Below are 21747 nucleotides of genomic sequence, written 5' to 3' on the forward strand. Positions count from 1 at the left end.
ACCCTCGAAATAGTCAAATTTTCTGAATTATTTTGAAAATTTAGACATTATTTTCGGACAAATCCATGAATTTATTTTTATTTGAATTTGAATGAATTTGCATAACAACTCAATAAAAAAACAAATAGTAGACCACCTGCAAAAAAAATGTAGACAGAACTTCTTCATTTAAACATTGTCTCCAATAGACAATCGTTGACCACTAATTTGAGTAGTAAATTATGAAAAAATATGCCATTTAAATCTAATAATGCTATTTTACTTCGCAAGTCTAAATATTTTGTACAAAATTTGTTTTTGCGGGAACTTCACATATTAAATATCAATATGTTTTGCTAGAATTGAAAATTTTCTTGTAAGTCCCCAATAGAAATACTTATTATAATTTTTGGTATATTTTTGCGGGAATTTGTGGTGGGCAAATTGAAAATAGTTTTGCCAGAATTTTCTTTTAGGTCCTCGATAGATTTACCAAAGTGCAGCACTTTTCTGAATCAAGACTCAATCTCAGTTCAGTTGAAATAGGCAGGCCAAGTTAAGAAACATTTGACCCTTCTTTAGAACACTTTTCTTCAAGCCTGGATGAATTTAGACAAGTGCTTACTCATTTGATTGAGACATAGTATATACGGATTGGACCCAACTAAAAATAATCTGATTGGAGAAGTGATTACTTTGACTTTGATCGGATTGGATGCATGCAGTTGGACAGGTACGTGATGTACAAGATTTACCCGGCGCCGGTCGGCAGAAAAAAGCGGAACAATGACGATGAGGCAGGCCCCAGCAACGCCGAGGCGGCGGAGAGCGACGACGAAGGGGAGACGGCGGAGCTTCCTCCAATGCTATCGGACAAACAGGCGGGCAAGAGGCCCGTGTCGGAGGACCAGCAGCTGCGCAACCCCGCCGCCGCGAAGAAGAAGCGGGGTCGCCGCTCAAACCGCCTGCAGATCGAGCCACCAGCGCCGCCGCCGCCACCACCACAGCCACAAGGCGACGGCATGCAAGCTCCGTTCGGGATGCTGGAATACTACGATGGACCAGGGCAGCCCATGGGGTATCAAGCTGCCGCACGGACGCCGCTGCCATTGGTGACATACAACAACGGCCAGGGGCACGTGCCGCGGCAGCAGGTGGCGTACAACGGTCAGGTGCCGATAATGACGCGACAGCCGGCGGCGTACAACGGGCAGATGCCGATGACGCAGCAGCAGGGGACGTACAATTGTCAGGTGTCGATCATGACACGACAGCCGGTGGCGTACAACGGACAGATGATGCCGGTGCCGCAGCAGCAGCAGCAGGTGGCGTTCAACTGCCAGATGCGGCCGCCGCGGTCCGGTCAGAACCAGAAAATGATGACGCGGCCTTCGTGCCCGGCCGGCCAAGCAGTGAACCCGCCGCCGGTCGTCCCTCTCCCTCAGAAGCAGCCGGAGACGGATGAGATGCTCGAGAAGCGGGTGCTTGAACAAAACCTGGAGGAATACCTCTGGATGCAGCAGCAGCAGCAGCAGCAGCAGATGGCGTTGATGATGCGCCAGCAGCAGCAATGGACGATGGCGTTCATGATGCAGCAGCAGCCGTACTTCGGCGGCTCCAACGCCGATTGCAACCCCGACGCGGGGGGCAAGGCCCCTCAGTTCTCGCTCGACGACTTCTACGCCAGCCAAGCGGCGGAGCACTACAGGCGCAGCCGGGCGGTGCTCCCGGCGACGAGCGGCTCCCCAGGAGAGGCGGCGCCGGTGAAGGCAGACGGTTCGCCGGACAGCACGGTGGTGTCTGCGGTGGGAAGCGGGGACGGCAACAACGCCAACCATGATCGGGCGGAGTCTGCCGCTGTGAAGGCTTCGCCGGGTGGGAGCGCGTCCGCAGAGGACGAGATCACCCCCAACATGGTCGGGCTCGGTGATCGGTGCTCAATTTTGTGATTCCAGCAAGAACGAGAGTGATTTGCGCAGGATTTCGGCATGGTGATCGGTGCTGAAATCTGGTATATGGAGATCGTGTGTTGGTTAGCGTGTTCTTGGTCGAAACTGTAGTGTTTGTTAACGTCTTGTTTATGCCAGTCGTTCATTGTTAGTTGTAAGCTGAAACTACTTGGTCTCTTTCTCGACTTCAAACATATGTTTGATTGTTGATCGATGGAATAGTTTGTGTGTTCCGTAGAAAAAATCTGTGCTTCTGTGGTTTCTCTTGTTCTTTCCTTCTTGATTGATTGACAGACGGTATTGGAGAAAGAATGACTCGGGAACGATTTAATTGCTAGATTTGGTTTGGTTTGGTCACTTTTCTTCCTTTTTTCAATGTTCAGAAGCAAAGATAGGGAGCTCAGATTGTTCAGCCAACGCGGCAAGATTTGTCCACGGGTGACAATTTTCATGGCCCAATCTCAGCTGATATAAGCCACTGCAGTGCGGGCCAAGTCGGCCAAGATTTCAGGTCAAAACGCTGACCCTGACCTACGACTTTGCCCATCATTTGTTTTTTTGTCCTGTGCAGTCGTGTCTGTGTCGAGAGAGACAGCTGACTCGTTGACGCAAACAATTCTCTCCGCTGACTGCATCTCTGCTCCCTACAGTTGTTCAGAGATGCAATTAATTAGTGCTCCTCTTGGTTCATTTGGGACTTTCTGTTGAAGCAATCAGAGCTAGATGGCTTTCATGAATTAGGGGCTGTTTGGTTTGAGACTAAGTTTGCCTAAGGTTGCCACATTTAAGGTTAGGCAAGTTTGATCAATTTGGATGAGTGTTCGGTTCAAGCCACATCTTAGGCAAGCCATTATAGGGTCCCACATCACATACACTCAAAAAATGTGGCAAGATTCCCTTAGGCTTGCCAACCTTAGGCAAGTGTGGCAACATTGTATGGCAAAGTGTGGCATGGTTAGGCCTAGAACCAAACAGCCCCTTAATTCACAAGGTTTGCCAACAGGACAAGGAGGAATTCTTACCAATCAACCTAGCTTTGGGCTTTTTGCCGTCAGAAATCAAAGACTTGGGTCTGGAATCCTCCATTTACTGTTTTTCTTTTCGTTTCGAATATTATTTAAACCATTGTTAGAAGATGTTGAAAACCACAAGGAACTTCAGAAACAAATCAAACCAAACTGTTAAGGTTGATTTTACATAAAATATCTTTCCTTTAGGTTTGTTGCACAAAATACCACATGTTGCCATGTTGGTATAATATGTTGCAGCTAGTTCTGATCCATAGTTTGATTATGCTGACATGATTCCTGACGAGTGGATCCCGCTTGCAAGTATTCGTAGTTTTAGTTGCTCATTACAATTTTTGGTTTAGAAGTTAACATTTAATAAAATATAAAAAAATCAATAAATTGTATATATAACCAATGCTTATTTGAGAAAAAATTAACTTCAGTTTATTGGCTCAATCGTTTATTTTTCAAAATTCAATAAAAAACATTAAATTGTATATGTAGCAAGTATGGATCTAGAAATTTCTGAATCATCTTGATCATATTAGAAATTGTAATTAGTGCACTTACAACTGGAACCAACCTATTAGAAATCATGTCAACGAAATCAAATGATGGATTAGAGCATCTCCAATAACTTTTCAAAAAACCATCCCTATGAGTGTGCATTGGGACTCTTCCAATAAATGCATTAGATTTCATAGGTGCACTGCTAGCAAATCTCCAATACAACTTCCTCTATAATTAGTCTAACATATGTGTCTCACCTGTCAACGGTCTCTCTCTCTCTCACGAAGGCACCGATGACACGGTGGGGTGGGCCCTGACACGGGCGGTGCGCCAACAGGCGCGATGGCGACGGTTTGGTGGTCTAGCGGGTAGCGGCGGTGACATGTGGAGGCGGCGTGGTGGTCTGGCGGCAGTCGGGCGAGCATTGCCGATGGTCCAGCAGTCATTGGCACTGGCGGGCTCACATGGTATGTAGATAGGAGAAGATGGGGTATCTGTTGGATGACATCCTAAATACTATTGGGTTTAGGAAAAGGGTGTGGCTAGGTCTTAGTTAACTGAGACTTAACCAAGTCTCGGTTAAGTGACATAATATGCAAGAAAGGAAACTCAAAAGAAAATTTTACATGGATCTCAATTTAATATTTTACGAATATAGCATCGACTAAGACATAACCAAGTCTAGATTTGAGTGTTAGGAAAACTGCTGGTGTAGAGCTAGTTACAACAAATTACATATTACACTTTTCCGTATGAAAAATATTACACGTTTTACATTAATAAGATTACACATTTTACACTAATAGATGGTGTTATACAAACTGTAAGAGTAGACATTCTATATATATTATTAGGGGGATAATGTCACTTCCCCGGCCTCTACACCAATGAAGAATGCACACATCCTTTTAAGCATGAGTGCCATCCTCAGGGATAAATACATGAGTACCAGAAAAGCCTAGTCCACAAGAATAAGTAGGAACCTAAATTTACATCCACTTCCCCAACCAGTTGAGCTAGTCTCACTGCCCTTAAAATTGGGGGGAGAATTTCACTTCCCCGGCCTCTGCACCAACTATTGATGCACACAGCCTTTTAAGCATGAGTATTAGGATTTTTCATGTCGGTTACTCTTCAAGCCTAGTCCTCAAGGATAAATGCATGAGTACTAGAAAGTCTGGTCCTCAATAATAATAGAACCTCAGTTCGCCTCTGTGAGGATTTGAACCCAGGTGTTGGGTTTGTACATCCACTCCCCCAACATGGGGCCGGTGTGGGTCTGCTGGTGTCCCAACATGGGATTTGGCGGTCTCGGTGACCTTCCTCCTTAAATCTCCATTGCAATGTGCGATGGTGACCTTCGTTGTTTGAAGCTGTTGGAGGCGACCGGTTCTTTCGCGGCTCTACTACCTGCGTTTGCAAGCATGTCTCAGTTGTGCGACATCTCACATCAAAGACTGCACTATGCATGTAGCTGCTGGGATCGTGGAAAGTGGCGGTAACAACACTGGACGACTTTGATTTGGCGGTGCTTCTCAAGCATCAGTCTTGAGCTCCGGGATGACAACCCGAGGTGTGACCTTATTGGTTATATCTAGCAATTGCGATTCATATTGTATCGTTACCTTGTTGAAAGCATTGCTCGGATTTGCTCTTCAAGGTGAAAACCAATGATATAGCCTTTGAGGGTTGGATCCGACTAGGGATGGCAATGGGTACCAATTACCCATGTACCCTTAGGGTAAGGGTATGAGACAAAAATTTACCCATGGGTACTTAAATGAGAAAATATCATACCCATCGGGTAGAGAGGGTATGGGTATGGGATTGTATAACCCATACCCGCGTACCCATATACCCATCTAAAATGTTAACAAGTGTGTTTTCTTTAATATCCTGACGTATTAACTTCCCCCCTAACCGCGCTAGGTAAAAACTCTAATGTGAAGTCAAAATATCTTTGTAATTTATCGTGATTTTCTGAACTTAAAGTGTATGACTATGTATTGTTATTTATGATTATATATTGTGTTTGACATTTTATGTGTTGCCTTATAGGCAAGTTTTCTTTTTTGTTTGTGAGAATGTGTTGCTGTTACAATATGTTGTTGTGCATTGATGTTCAAAAAGTGTTGCTATTAATAATTTGTGATTATATGTTGCTTTTAACAACTATTTTCTGCTCAATTTGATGTGTTGTAAATGCGGGTATTTTTACCCACGGATACCCATATACCCTGTCGGGTGACGGGTATGGGGAAAAGTTGTACCCTTGATGGGTATGGGTATAGGTAATGGGTAAGTTCAAGATGGACGGGTAAAGGTATAGGATGGCTCCATCCATACCCATACCCTGCGGGTACCATCCCTAGATCCAACGACGACGGCGCTTGAGCGTCGTTCCCTTCTCGAAGGCGTTGCTATTGGAGTATCCTTCTAGAGGTACCGATGATGTCAACTGATCGTAGATGCGGATATGGTTGTCGTTTTAGATTGTTGATCATTGTTTTGATCGTTTTGAAGTTTTTTTTTAATTCCATCGAGGCATAACTTCGGTCTTGTTTGACTTTGCTAGTTACCGGTGTGAGTTTAATCCACCCTGTGTTGAAAAATATATTCTATATCACGCAAGAAAAAAGATATTCTATATATTAATTCGATCCGATCGGTTGATGGTTTGTATAATTTCCTAAAAAAAGAAAGAAACGGAACGGACCAGGACGGAGGAACAAGCAGAGGGGCCGTCTCGGAATCCGTGTTCGTAATGAACTCGAGTCTGTATTTCATCAGGTACATAATGCAGCCTATGACCAAGAAAGCCAAGACCAGATCGATCGTAGCTTGCGACGCCACGCTCCGGCCAGAACGATTTCCTCTCCTTCTGCAATCGGCCAATCGCCAGCGCTCCACTTGCCGACATGGCAGGGGAAGGGGGCGGGGAGGAGAAGACGATCGCCGCCGGAGCAGGAGACACGGAGGAGAAGAGCGGCGAGGAGACGACGGCGGCGCTTCCAAAGCTTCCGAAGAAACAGGCGTGCAAGAGGCCCGCGGAGGACCAGCAGCTTCAGAACGCCGCCGCCGCCAAGAAGCGGGCTCAGCACTCAAACCGCCAGCGCGTCGGAGCCCCAGCACCGCGACCACAAGGCAACGGCATGCAGGCTCCGACCAGGACGCTGGAATACTATGCTCGACCACTGTTGCCGCGGCCACCGGTGGCACGCAACAACGGCCCGGCGCCGCAGCCGGCGTTGAACGGGCAGGTGCGCGTACCGCGGCAGCTGGCGGCATACAACGGGCAGGTGCCGGTGGCGCAGCAGCAGGTGGCGTTCAACGGCCAGGTAAGGCCGCCGCCGTACCGGCCCGTAGGTACCCCCAACAATCGCGGTCAGAATCAGACAGTAATGACGCCGCCTTCATGCCCGGCCAGCCAAGGAGTGAACCCGCCGTCGGCCGTCCCGCGGATGCAGAAGCAGCCAGAGACAGATGAGATGCGCGAGAAGCGAGTGATTCAGCAAAATCTGGAGGAATACCTCTGGTTACAAAGACAGATCTACGCAGCCAAGCAGCAATGGCGGATGACGTTCATGCAGCAGCCGCAACAGGCCATGGCGTTCACGCAGGAGCAGCAGCAGCAAGCGCAGGCTATGGCGTTCACGCAGCAGCAGCAACAGGCTATGGCGTTCACGCAGCAGCAGCAGGCGCAGGCTATGGCGTTCACGCAGCAGCAGCAGCAGGCGACGGCGTTTGGGAGGCAGCAGCAACAGCCGACGGCATACGCGCCGCAGCTGCAGCAGTACCGTCAGCAGCAACAGCAGCAGTACCATCAGCAGCTGCCGTACTTGGGCGGCGCCAGCGCGAACTACCATCATCAGGCGGGGGGCGTGGTCCCTCGGTTCTCGCTTGACGACTTCTACGCCAGCAACGCCGCGCAGTACTACGAGCGCTCTCCGATGGTCCTCCCGGCGGCGAGCGGTTCACTAGGAGAGGCGGTGCGGGTGACGGCAGAGGCTTTGCCGGTCAGTACGGTGGTGAGTGTGGAGGGAGACGGGGATCACGGCAGCCATGGCCAGCAGGAGCCCGCCCGCGCATCGGCGGAGGGCGATGGCTCCCAGCATGCATGATTCGGCACAGTGATCGGCGCTGGCCAATTTGAGGTGGCTAGTTTACAATTTTGCACAGGCTAGATACAGTTATGTTATTACTTATTACATCTACAAAGAACCACAAAGGTTTACTTAACCTTCCAAACTAATTCTCTCTCCCCCCCTGATTTTAAGTGGTGTGGCCCCCTCATCCCCTATTACCGATCATTATCTTTCACATCAGTTTATACGTAAAATCTTTTCGTAAACCTTTGTAGATGTAGCATTACTCGGCTAGATATCTATACCGACATTGTGTTTGTTACCGTCTCGGTTTTTTTTTGCGGGTGATCGTCTCGTTTATGTCTTCATTTCTTTTGTTATTACTTAGAACATGTACAACCCGAAGTAGCTAATATCCGCCTCTATATGCTCACGAACGTGCCCGAACGCGCCGCGGACCATGGTCCCTAACTCCGAGTCCATACAAACACGTGCATGTTGACCATTTTGAACAAAAATAGATTTGATGCACACAAATTCATACTTAATAGTACATAATCCAAACATAGTTCAAACATAAATATTGTTCATAGTCCACCCTGCAACTATACCGCTGAGGACATAACTACACCATGTACCACCTTGCCGATGGTATCTATTCTCAGTGGGTGGCGTATGCAAAGACTATATCGGATCCTCAAGGCAACAAATAAACCCGCTTTGCAACAATGCAAGAGGCAGCTAGGAAGTATGTGGAGAGGTGGTCCAAGCTCGTTGGGGTATTTGTTCGTGGATCTGCGATGATGTGGAAACCCGAGACACTTTGATAGCTCATGACATGTTGTGTAATTTTGCACAATATGATTGTCAAGTATGAGGGTGAAGGGGCAGTGCGCACACATGATTTTGAGAATCCCAGTGTTCAGGTATGCCTCCCGGAACAAGAGGCAGACAATATTGCCAACTTTCTGGAGACCCATCGGCAACTACGAGATCAACAGGTTCATATACAACTTCTTGATAATCTTGTGAAGCATATGTGGGTCCATACTTGAAATCAGTAAAATTTATCTCTAACTTACCAATTATGCACTTCCCCATCACAGAGCTCTTAAACAAAGGAGATCGTTGGAGCACATTGATGTCATTGCACGAACCTGACGTGCCAAAAAAAGCATGCCAAATCCACAAGTCCTGCGACGCCATTACTTCAAATATGATGGTGGCTTCTTGGACGTGACCTTGGTATTGCCACGCAAACCTTTTGGGCAATTTTTCCACTGCCAGTGAATACAATCAACTGAACCAAGCATACCGGGGAATACTCCTGCTGCTCCAGTTGCCAACAATTTTTCTGTGTCCTTAACAGTTGGCTCTCTCAGGTACTCTGGTCCGAACACCTTTATCATAGTGCATGCAAATTACACCGTCTTGGACCAAAAGTTCGTAGTTCGCGAGCTTAATGAGCGTTGGATAGTTCGGCTCGCTAAGCTCGTGGCTCACTTCTTAATGAACAGAGCCAATCATCGATTTTAGCTTGTTAAGCTCGTGGCTCGCTTCTTAATGAACAGAGCCAATCATCGATTTTAGCTCGTTAAGCTTAACGAGCTTAATGAACAAACTAACGAGTTTCATAAATAGCTCGTTAAACTCATTAGTAAAAAGACAACACATATTTTCATCTTACATGAAAAAAAATTTGTAGCATCTCAGCCCATATATTCAATCTAATCTACATAGGAGGCAACAAACTAGTGCATTTCCTTTTGTAATCACCATCTTCCTTCTATCACCATCATCCTTCTTTAAAACCACATCTACGCGCTCATCCTATGCAGACTATAACACATCAGAATCTGTTAACGAGCGCTCACGAGCTTAACGAGATTCAAACGAACCGATCCGAACAGGGTTTCTTACTCGTTAATCTTAACGAGCTTAACGAGTCGAGCAACTCGTTAATCCACCCCTACACCATGGTGTTCAAGACCGTGGTTTCCCCCATTCGGATTTCTGCATCAATTGCATCTGTTGCTTTACCATAAGCAAGCATCCGGAGAGCAGCAGTGCATTTCTGCAGAGGAGAGAAAGAAAGCTTTCTGCAACATCCTTCCTCTGCTTGAAGTTGTCATTAGCCTTCTTCACGCCTTCCACTACCCGCAAGAATAAGTTCCTGCTCATCCGGTAGCGACGACGAAAGAAAGTTTGTAATGCTAGGACAACTGCGAATTAGTCCGTGAACAGAAGTTGTGCACCAACAATCCTATCACGCGGAATCACTCTCCGGCCCTTGATGGAACCCTTGAAATTTAGGATGTGCTCCTCCGCCTTCTTGAACTCCTCTTGGATGCTCATCATCATCATCATCATCATCATCGTCGTCATCATTTAGGCATCCTCATCGTCCGGATCAGACGATGAACTCGTTGAATATGAATTCGTCAAGATCATCATTTTCATAGCCATCATTCAACGACGAATCCATTGGTGACCTAGAAGTAATGGTCGAAAGAATCAGAAACTGGCCCAGACATTTCATCAAACACGTAGAGCACGGGGTGAAAATAGGGGGACGTTTGACGTACCGGGGCGGCATCCGATGGCGGCAACCTTGTCCGGTGGCGGCTTTGGTTGTGTGCGTTGGGGATGGCTGCGGAGCACCGATACCGGTGGAATTCCGGTGGCGGCAGTGAGGAGGAGGGCGAACAAAGAAGATGAGTGTTGTTAGGGCAAGGAGAGAGGAGGCAGATACGACAGAATTGGCGCGGACCTCAACGGTTCGTCCTACGTGGCGGGCGTGCCCGGGCTTTCCTATATCTGCCCCAGATTTGGATTGAATATGGGGAGTGCCGGTCAGTCTGGGCGTTTGGGCCGTACATGGGGAGGTCGGTTGAGTGGCGTTATTTGGTCTGGAAAGTGACCAGGCAGCCTGTCCGAGCGTTTAGGATGAGTATGAGGTCCAGTTGTAGATACTCTTAGGTAGTCTCTTTCTCCACGTCAAAGGTACTCCCTCCATCTCAGTTTACAAGTCGTGCACGTGTACGTAGGTCGTTAATTTAACTAACTTAATAAGAGGCATACATTACAAAATATATATCAATAGAAACTTTAGATATTCTATTTTCTAATGATACAAGTTTTATGTTAAACAGTTTATTTTATATAAGTTAAATTAATGACCTAGATATACGTGCAAGACTTGTAAACTGAGATGGAGGGAGTATGCTTGATTATTGAATGTTGATCGATGGACAGCTTGTGTAGTCCTGTTCTTTTATCTGTAGTATTTGTTGTTCTTTTGTTGATCGATTGACCGACGGAGCAGGGGCGATTTCATTGCGAGGTCTTTGTGCTTTGGTTTGGAAGGAAAGAAGGTCTTATTTGAGTAGTATACGATGAGGTTGAGCTGGAACCAACCGAGTTACAGTAGCAAAAATGCAGCCTGGTCAATGTTGAGGCTTCGGAAGCAAAGGTTTGGGGCGACAAGATTTGCCAACTGCTGAATTTTCATCTGATCCGGCCACTGCAGTGCGGGCCAGGACGATCACGGATCCGTCCACCAATGCAACTAGCCAAGGCCGGCCGACGCCAAGATTCAGGTCAAAACGCTGACCCTGACCTACGACTTTGCCGGTCATTTGTTTTTGCTCCCGTGCAGTCGTGTCTGTGTCGAGAGAGACAGCCATCCTGTCCCGTCGACGCAAACAATTCCCTCCGCTGACTGCTTCCCTGCCCCGTACAGTTATTATTCAAAGATGGTCTTCAATCTTTCGTGTCTTGTTCTCTCATGAATGAAGTGATCAAACACCTGATGAAGCTGACTTCAGTTGAGAGTTCATGATGCACGATGGCTTTCAGGAATTAATTCACAAGGTTCTCAGGAGGGCAAGATAGCAATAATTCAAAACAGTGGTTGGTTTCTTCTAACAAAATGCAGAGCAAATGTGCCTACTCAAATCAGACATTTGGGGCAAAAAAAAAAAAGAAGAAAAAGGCTGCACTTATTTGTGTTTGCTAGATCGAACATCCTAATTTCAAGACCCTGTGGAATGTGGAGCTAGCGCTAAAAACAGGGCCTCGGCAAAGTTGAGCTGCTACTACTACACTGGTTGGTCGACTCCGGCGGACTAGCGCTGCGAATGCCCGCTCTCCGGCTGACGCGAGCCCCCGCTGCCGACCAGGGACGCCGGCGGCGGCGGCGGGCGAGCCGAGCCTCAGCGCGGCAGAGGCCCGGTCCTGGCGGGGCGGTAGCAGCTGACCAGCGCGCCCAGCACGGCCCGGAACACCTTGCCCCTCCTGGGCACGTAGCGCGGGCACGCTGGCGCAGGCGCAGCGCCGGCACCGCCGCCCACCTTCCCTTTCCCACCGAAGCAGCCGGCGATCGGCATGCCGCACATTTCACGGGCCACGCAGAGCAGGGCAGAGCGATCGCGGCGCAGCGCCGGCGGCTCGAATGGCGCCAAGGATGTGGTGGTCGTGCGGTCGGGAGGAGGAGGTCTGGGATGGCTGCTGAGGTCGCTTGCTGAATGCTGATTGAGGTGAGAAGCTTGTGGGGGCGTCGAGCTTTATTTATACCGGCGGGGGCGGGACGACTGGGTCGTCGTGCTGCCTTTCTTTTGTGTTCTGGACGTGTGAGGCTCTGGGCCGGGGTGTCAGGCAGGCCGCATCGGGATCCGTGGACAGGTGGGCATCGGCATCGGCATCGGGGTCCGGGGTCGTCGCCCTGGCTCGCTCCGGAGCTGGCACGGACGCTGACGGGGATTGCCGCGTTTTCTGAAAGGTCAAGGACACGGGGGAGGTTTGGGTTGAGTGGATCAACGCCCGCTCGGCGCCGGGGCAGTCCCTCGCTAGCCGCGGCCGCGCGCCGAGCATGGCATGGCGGCGGGGCCGGGTGTTAACTTTGCTTGGGCTGTGATGGATTTGCTGTCCCCGGTGAAAAGTTGGTTAGCTCAACTAAAGATGTACTATTACCGGCATCTTTGATTCAGAAGATTATCATACGAAAATTTTAACCTCGGAAGTATGTCCTGCAGCATTGAATCTTGTAGGAATTTCATCATCTACTCAACCTCTTAGAGAGAATTGTTCTTTGATGCAATCAAGCAAACCAAAATTTTGTAATAAGATTCCTATAAGGCCCCAAACCCACTCTCCTCCATCAGCATCTTCAACCTGACAAGCTCCTCCTCCATCAGCATCTTCCCTTTCAGAGGGAATTCCTCGCCATTAATTTCATTGTGGTACTACGTCGCATTTTGTGCTCCAAAGGCCTTAGGGCATCTTCAACCCGGTCACCAAAACTATCCCAAATGTTTGGGTCGTGTCGTGCCGACACTATTAGCTATCCAACACTGAACACAATCGGGCCGGTTCGGTTTGGACATTCAAAATCTCACAGCCCCACCACCAAATTCGAGGGAGCTCTAAGGGAGTTTGGACGTCCGCCACATAGGACTCGAAGGCCCCAAACCCATTCAAAAAACCCTCTCCGGCATCTAGAACCCTCCGCATTCACGCAGGCTCACCGTCCTCCCGCCTATCTGCATTCACGAAGGCGGGTCGCCTGAGAAGTGTACTCTAGCTTTAAAGTCAGCCGACCACCCCCTCCTCAACCCTTTTGTACTCCTTCACCTCCGCCAAAGTCGTCACCGCACAATAGACCTCCACCGTCCAGTGCGATGGGAAGAAGATCTGAGAGTCTCCGAATCCAATCCCCGTCGTCAGGTCCTTCTTCGTCAACTGCTTCGTCATTGGGAGGACGAAGATTATCATACGAAAATGTACTATTACCGGCATCTTTGATTCAAAAGATTATCATACGAAAATTTTGACCTCACAAGTATGTCCTGCTGCATTGAATCTTATATGAATTTTATCGTCTACTCAACCTCTTAGAGAGAATTGTTTTTTATGCAATCAAGCAAACCATTTTTTTGTAATAAGATTCGAAAAGGCATGAGGTTACAATCCTATGTTTTTCATATTCATGCGTTTTGAGAATCCTATGAATCAAAGATGCCACTAAAGTTCAGATTCGGAACGCTAGATCATTCACCTTAGTCCACCTCAACAGCGAACATGGTAACCTTTTTCGGCAAGAAAAAAAAGGAACACGGTAAACTTTGAGCAACAACTCTTTTTTTCCGGCGGAATATGGATTTTATTCCATTGCTATACGGTTACAAACAGGAGGCAACAATTCCTCGATACACGCTGGATCTCTAAGGAGCCAAACAACATGACAAGACTCCATACGGCTGTATAATGCCAACTGATCTGCTACCCTATTTTGTTCCCGATTGAGTTTTTTGGGAATAAACTCCCTCCCTTACTGAAGAGCCTTCATCTCTGCTACCAAATGACCATAGGTAGACCTTGAAAAGCCATGATGTTTTCATGTTCATTTGTTTTCAGAATCCTATGAATCAAAGATGCCACTAAAGTTCAAATTTGGAACGTTAGATCATTCACTGTAGTCCACCTCAAGAATAGCGCTACCGTACTAAACCTTTTTGTCATTGGTGTTAAGAATAGCGCTTCACGTTCTCCTTGCCCTTAGCTTCCACGTGGCTCAAACTCCATGATCCCGGGTACCTGCAGTGTCAAAGAACGCGAGAGAGACAAGAGAAAACTATGATACAATTTTATTTCACACATACATGACTTTATTTCAAAGTCATTTCATCAATCCCTCAAACAAATACATCAGGTTGCAAGGCTATGCCTCAACCGATGACCTTGCCGAATTACTCACACATGGCGATCGGATCGCCACAAAAAAATCATTGAAGAACACATCAAGATGAATGCTTTACGGATAATATGTCTTACAATGGTTGCCGGAGGCGATGGACGATTACAAGTATGGTTAACTTGGAGGTGTTTTGGTGCGGTGATGGTGATGGTGGCATCTATGGAGATTAGATGGGAAATGATGGTGACTAGGGTTGGTGAATTGCTTATGTGCAGAGATGAGGTTCTGGCGATCTGTCGCGAATCCGATGGAGGCCCCTTTATAATAGTTTCTTGGAAGCACAAGACAATGTCATGGGCACTTGGAATGAGCACTTGCAGTTGTACCAGACGCCCTCTTGCGCTCTTCTGCTTCTGTCAGGCCTCCCACTTGATCTCTTCCATCTCCACTTTAATTCGACTCCATGCATATGCTTGGTTTTATCCATATATAGCCCATTTTTCTGCGGAAACAAAAATTAAGAGAGGATTTCACAGTATCTTGCATTCATCAGTCATTAGTAGCAGTATCGAAGGAAATATCTCAAATTCTATAAGATAAAACGGTTAACACTATGATGTGTTGAGCGTAAAAATAACACTCATCAATAGGATCCATCAATTCTTTTCTTCCAATTTCAATGTAAGAATATGGAACTACCTGCAGATTAATTGGATATATCAAGGCTCTATCGGATTTCATTGTTGATGTCGGAAGAGATTTTGGACACCCTTCTTCTTTGAGGTTGTGTTTGTTGTTGCATGGATATTTAGCTTCTCGGAAATGGCAAGATCTTCAGAAGGGAAAGGCATTCTTTTGTTTCCTGGAAATGTACGTCCAAATCATGAACTATTTAGTTTCCCCTAGGGTTTCCCTGGGGTCCAACCCTTCCTTCGGCGCCGCTGAAGTACACCAAGATCTACGTAAATCACATCGTCCGAGAGCTGATTCGCGTGCGGACTCCGTGGTGGGGACGACAGAAGTGGATTACGGCGATTGCATGGACGACATGAGCAGTCGGGGGGCAAGGCGGGGTGGATAAGCCGGAAGTACGGGTGCCTAGGGTTGAGGATCCATCTGCTGGAGCCGGGCTTGATCAGAGGAGCGCGGCGGCGGAAGGCGAAGCTGTAGGGAGGAAGATCGGAGGAGGGGAGACTGTGAAAGATCAGAAGGATGAGGAGGAAGCAGATTGGGGCCAGTATGATCCAAATCATGATTTGGAGGACGTGTTTGAGAATCTTAAACTGCAAGGAGAGGAGGAGGAAGATCTGGATTTGTCCGGGAAGTTTGAAGAGCTGATCAAGGACGTACGCTGGATGGCGTTGTTTAGGGTTCATACCTTACGGCCGTTTAGTCATGTGCTTCCTTGCTGAACTCCATGAGGAACGCGTGGGCTTGTGCACAAGGGGTGACGTTTAACATCAAAGGCACCAACTTGTTCTTGGCGCAGTGCCATTGTTTGGGAGATTGGAAGCGGGTAATGGAAGGGGGGCCATGGCAGTTCAAGAGGGATCCGATGGTGTTGGTAGAGTATGATGGTTTCTCGAACGTGGAAGAGTATGACTTGAACATGTATCCACTGTGGGCTAGGATAAAAGGCTTGCCAGACGGATTAACGAGGAAGAAGGAGTTGGCTGAGAAGGTGGCAAAGAAGGTAGGAGAACCCCTGTTTACAGTGACGGTGAATGAAGGAAGGATTAATCCATCAAACTTCTTGAGGGTTCGGGTGTTTGTGAATGTAACTCTGCCACTAGTAAGGTTTGTCCATATTACCTTGAAGGAGAGAAAGAGATATTCGGTGTATTATGAAAAACTTCCAGACTTCTGCTACTTCTGTGGTCATATGGGACATGTCGTGGAGGAGTGTGGGGATGGTGTGCATGATAGTTCGTTGTGTGATTGGGGGGACTGGTTGCATTGGGTCAACGAGCCGGTGGGTTCGGGTATGAGAGGAGGTAGAGGAGGAGGGGTTAATGGAGGGAGAGGGGGTGCTGGCAATACGGGTGGGGGTCGAGGAGGAAGAAGGGGTGGAAGAGGCGCTGGAGTTAGTGGAGATAGAACACATGCCGCGGAGGAGAGGGGTGATGCTGATATTCAGAGAGAGGGAGGATTGGAGTTGTCGGTGGGGATGGACATAATGCAATTTAAGATGATGAGGGCAGCTGAGTAGTGTACAACTAGGAAGAGATTGGTGGGGGATGATGGTATGGTCAATGTGAGGGGTCAGGCTGTGCCCAACTTGGCCGGCAAGGTGGCAGATGCGGTTCTTCGTCTGGAGAATGGAGAGAGTGTGGATGTAGGGGCTCCGACAGATCCGAACACCACACCTGGCAAGAACCCTATTGTAAAGAGGAGGAGACAAGGAGATGGGGGTGGATGAGAGTGAAGGAGTTGACATGGACACAACTACGCAGGTGGCCTCCGGGGAGGAGGACCGCCGGGCCCAATGAATTGCCTTAGTTGGAACTGTCGGGGAGGGGGGAACACCCAGACAGTTCGCGAGCTAGCGACATTGTGTAAGTCGCGTTCCCCCATGCTTGTTTTTCTGTGTGAGACTAGACAAAAGGAGGAGAAGATGAAGAGGATCCAAGCCAAGTTGGGGCTTAAGGGGTTTTGTGGTGTGGACAGCAATGGACGTAGTGGTGGTCTGGCACTTTTCTGGAGGGAAGATTGTGTGGTAAAAGTATTGGACAAGGATGACAGATTCATCGATACAGTTATCCAAGTCCGTGAAGGAGTGGAATGGAGTGCTACCTTTGTGTACGGGGATCCGCGGGTGGAGCATAGGCATTTAATGTGGTCCAAGATACCGAGCTTGAAAGCTGTCAATGATTTGCCTTGGCTTGTAATTGGAGATTTTAATGAAGCTATGTGGGATTTTGAACACTTCTCAGTCACGCCTCGGGCGGAAGCATAGATGGTTGCATTTCGGGACACTCTAGAGTTGTGTGAGCTAGTCGATCTTGGGTTCACCGGCCTGCCGTTCACATATGATAATAGACGGGGGAGATCGGCCAATGTAAAGGTGAGACTTGACCGTGCGGTGGCTATGAACGGTTGGCGTAATTTGTTTGCGTTCGCTACAGTTGAGCACATCCCATCCCCATGCTCAGATCACGTCGTGCTCTTTCTAAAGGAGAGCCGGATCCGGGGCCTACGAAGGGAAGGAGCAGAAGATATGAGGTATTCTGGGAGAGGGATTCGACGTTGCCAAAGGTGGTGGAAGATGCATGGAGTGCAGTCGGTGAGATGCATAATCTCTCACACCTGAGAGATGCTCTATCTAAAACAATGACGACTCTTGGGTCATGGAGCAAGAGGTTTGTCAATGTCACGAGAGAACTTGCGAAGTCAAGAACTCAACTGGAAGAGCTTATGCATATGAACGCGAACAGGGAAGAGATAAGAGTAGTAATGAATAAAATGAATGAACTTTTATATCGAGAAGAGATGATGTGGATGCAGAGATCGAGGATTTCGTGGCTAAAAGAAGGGGATCGAAATACAAAGTATTTTTAGAGCAAAGCAATTTGGAGAGCGAGAAAGAATAAGATCCGGGAACTGACTGATTCTATTGGTGTTGTTCATACAGAGTTCGCAGATATGAGTAGGATTGCAAATGAGTATTTCCATAATATCTTTGCAGCCAATTCTACTCTGGATGCCGCAGAGGTTGTGGATCTTTTTGAACGTGTGGTGTCGCCGGATGACAACGATAGGCTGTGTGCTCCTTTCACGGATAAGGAGATCTCCGATGCAATGTTTCAGATCGGACCTTTGAAGGCACCCGGCCCAGATGCATTTCCTGCATGGTTTTTTCAGTGTAACTGGAGCACGGTGAAGGAGGGAGTGATGGCAGCGGTTAGGGATTTTTATGCCGGAGGGAGTTAATGCAACATCTATTGTGCTTATCCCAAAAATCTCCAACCCATCAAAAATGTCAGACTACAGGCCCATCAGTCTTTGTAATGTGATTTATAAGGTAATATCCAAGTTCTTAGTTAACCGGTTACGCCCTTTGTTGGATGATATAATTTCGTTGGAGCAAAGTGCTTTTATTCTAGGCAGGATGATTACGGACAACGCCTTGGTTGGTTTCGAGTGTCTTCACTATATTAAACAAGAGAAAGATCCTACAAAGAGTTTTTGTGCTTATAAGCTGGATTTGTCAAAAGCTTATGATAGGGTTGATTGGGCTTTCTTGAAGCAGGTGATGCAAAGGTTAGGGTTCTCTCATCGATGGATTGATTGGATAATGGCGTGTGTTACATCGGTGAGGTATTCAGTAAAATTAAACAGAACTCTCCTGGATTCATTTGCACCATCGCGTGAGCTGCGGCAAGGAGACCCACTCTCTCCATTCTTATTTTTATTTGTGGCAGATGGACTTTCAGCTATTCTGAGAAGTAGGGTGCAAGCCGGCGTTATTGCACCTGTTAAGATATGCCGAAGAGCACCGGGCATCTCCCATTTGCTTTTTGCAGATGATACTATGTTGTTTTTCAAGGCCTCGAGGGATCAAGCGGAACAGGTTAAAGCTTCTCTGGATCTGTATGGTTCGGCTACAGGACAGAGCCTAAACTACGACAAGTGTTCGATTTTCTTTGGTGAAGCGTGTCCGACCTCGGTTCAGGAGCAGGTTAGGGATGCTCTCCAAGTCACAAGTTTGTTTTTTGAGGAGAAGTACTTGGGTCTTCCCACACCCGAGGGTCGCATGTCAAAAGGGAAGTTTCAAAACCTCCAAACGAGCCTTACCAAAAGGCTAGTTCAGTGGGGGGATGGATATTTGGCGCAGCCGGGAAGAGAGGTGCTTATAAAATCTGTCGCGCAAGCTTTGCCCACATATATAATGGGAGTTTTTAAGCTACGTTTCTCGGTGTGCGATGATCTCACTAGAATGGTGAGGAACTTTTATTGGGGTTCAGAGAAGGGAAAGAGGAGGTACATTGGAAGGGATGGGATCATCTTATGCAACCCAAAGAGAGGGGTGGCGTTGGTTTCCGGGATTTTTGTCTATTTAACCAAGCCCTTCTAGCTCGTCAGGCTTGGAGGATGTTAACAAGACCGGATAGCCTGTGTGCACGATTGCTCAAATCCAAATACTACCCATATGGTAAGCTCGAGGATACGGTGTTCACAGGAAATGCTTCATCCTCATGGTCGGCTATTAGTCACGGCTTGGAGTTATTGAAGAAAGGCTTGATCTGGAGAGTGTGCAATGGGAGAAGTATTCGGGTGTGGCGGGATAGTTGGATCCCACGTCCCTTTTCTTATAAACCGATCTCTAGACAGGGCGTTTGCCGCATCCGTTTTGTCTCCGACTTACTGAATGATAATGGTTCTTGGAAGGTTCATACCCTTAATAAATATTTTGTTCATGCGAACGTGGAGGAGATTTTGAAGATCAAAGCGTCCCCGAGACGGGGTGAGGATATCATTGCATGGGGGCCTGACAAACTAGGAGTTTTCTCTGTTAGAAGCGCCTATCACTTGGCGTTTGATGAGGCACATCGGGCTAATGCAGCATTGCTACCTCTTGAGCACTACGTTGGTTTTTCCTTGAAGAGGAAAGGGTGATGCAATAAAGTAGCGTAAGTATTGCCCTCAGTTTTTGAGAACCAAGGTATCAATCCAGTAGGAGACCACGCTCAAGTCCCTTGCACCTACACAAACAAATAAGAACCTTGCAACCAACGCGATAAAGGGGTTGTCAATCCCTTCACGTCCACTTGCAAAAGTGAGATCTGATAGAGAAGATAAGATAATATTTTTGGTATTTTTATAATAAAGACTAAAAGTAAAGAAAGCAAAAAATAAACGGCGCAAGAAATAGCTAGTTGACGGGAGATTAATATGATGGAGAATAGACCCGGGGGCCATAGGTTTCACTAGTGGCTTCTCTCAAGATAGCATAAGTATTACGGTGGGTAAACAAATTACTGTCGAGCAATTGATAGAATTGAGCATAGTTATGAGAATATCTAGGTATGATCATGTATATAGGCATCACGTCCGTGACAAGTAGACCGACTCCTGCCTGCATCTACTACTATTACTCCACACATCGACCGCTATCCAGCATGCATCTAGAGTATTAAGTTCATAAGAACGGAGTAACGCTTTAAGCAAGATGACATGATGTAGAGGGATAAACTCATGCAATATGATATAAATCCCATCTTTTTATCCTCGATGGCAACAATACAATACGTGTCGTTTTCCCTACTGTCACTGGGATCGAGCACCGCAAGATTGAACCCAAAGCTAAGCACTTCTTCCATTGCAATAAAGATCAATCTAGTAGGCCAAGCCAAACTGATAATTCGAAGAGACTTGCAAAGATAACCAATCATACATAAAAGAATTCAGAGGAGATTCAAATATTGTTCATAGATAATCTTGATCATAAACCCACAATTCATCGGATCTCGACAAACACACCGCAAAAAGAAGATTACATTGAATAGATCTCCAAGAGAATCAAGGAGAACTTTGTATTGAGATCCAAAGAGAGAGAAGAGGCCATCTAGCTAATAACTATGGACCCGAAGGTCTGAGGTAAACTACTCACACATCATCGGAGAGGCTATGGTGTTGATGTAGAAGCCCTCCGTGATCAATACCCCCTCCGACGGAGCGCCGGAAAAGGCCCCAAGATGGGATCTCACGGGTACAGAAGGTTGCGGCGGTGGAAATAGGTTTTTTTCTCCGTCTCTGATGTTTTCGGGGTACGTAGGTATATATAGGAGGAAGAAGTAGGTCGGTGGAGCTACGAGGGGCCCACGAGGGTGGAGGGCGCGCCCAGGGGGGTAGGCGCCCCCTGCCTCGTGGCTTCCTCGTCGGTTGCTTGATGTCCACTCCAAGTCCTCTGGATCACGTTTGTTCAAAAAATCACGTTCGCGAAGGTTTCATTCCGTTTGGACTCCGTTTGATATTCCTTTTCTGCGAAACACTGAAATAGGCAAAAAAAACAGCAATTTGGGCTGGGCCTCCGGTTAATAGGTTAGTCCCAAAAATAATATAAAAGTGTATAATAAAGCCCATTAAATGTCTAAAACAGAATATATAATAGCATGGAACAATCAAAAATTATAGATACGTTGGAGACGTATCAAGCATCCCCAAGCTTAATTCCTGCTCGTCCTCGAGTAGGTAAATGATAAAAACAGAATTTTTGATGTGGAATGCTACTTAGCATAATTTTCAATGTAATTCTCTTATTTGTGGTATGAGTATTCAGATCCGAAAGATTCAAGATAAAAGTTTAATATTGACATAAAAATAATAATACTTCAAATATACTAACAAAGCAATCATGTCTTCTCAAAATAACATGGCCAAAGTAAGTTATCCCTACAAAATCATATAGTCTGGCTATGCTCTATCTTCACCACACAAAGTATTTAAATCATGCACAACCCCGATGACAATCCAAGCAATTGTTTCATACTTTTGATGTTCTCAAACTTTTTCAATCTTCA

General features: G+C 47.0%; 1 pseudogene; it reads left to right on the top strand.

The window, feature by feature from the left end:
* LOC123141783 (uncharacterized) overlaps positions 1–2196 on the top strand; it is a 4299-nt pseudogene extending 2103 nt beyond the window's left edge.
* Positions 2197–21747: the final 19551 nt, after the last annotated feature.

The sequence above is a fragment of the Triticum aestivum genome, chromosome 6D (genome assembly GCF_018294505.1).
Source record: "Triticum aestivum cultivar Chinese Spring chromosome 6D, IWGSC CS RefSeq v2.1, whole genome shotgun sequence".
Classification (NCBI taxonomy): domain Eukaryota; kingdom Viridiplantae; phylum Streptophyta; class Magnoliopsida; order Poales; family Poaceae; genus Triticum; species Triticum aestivum.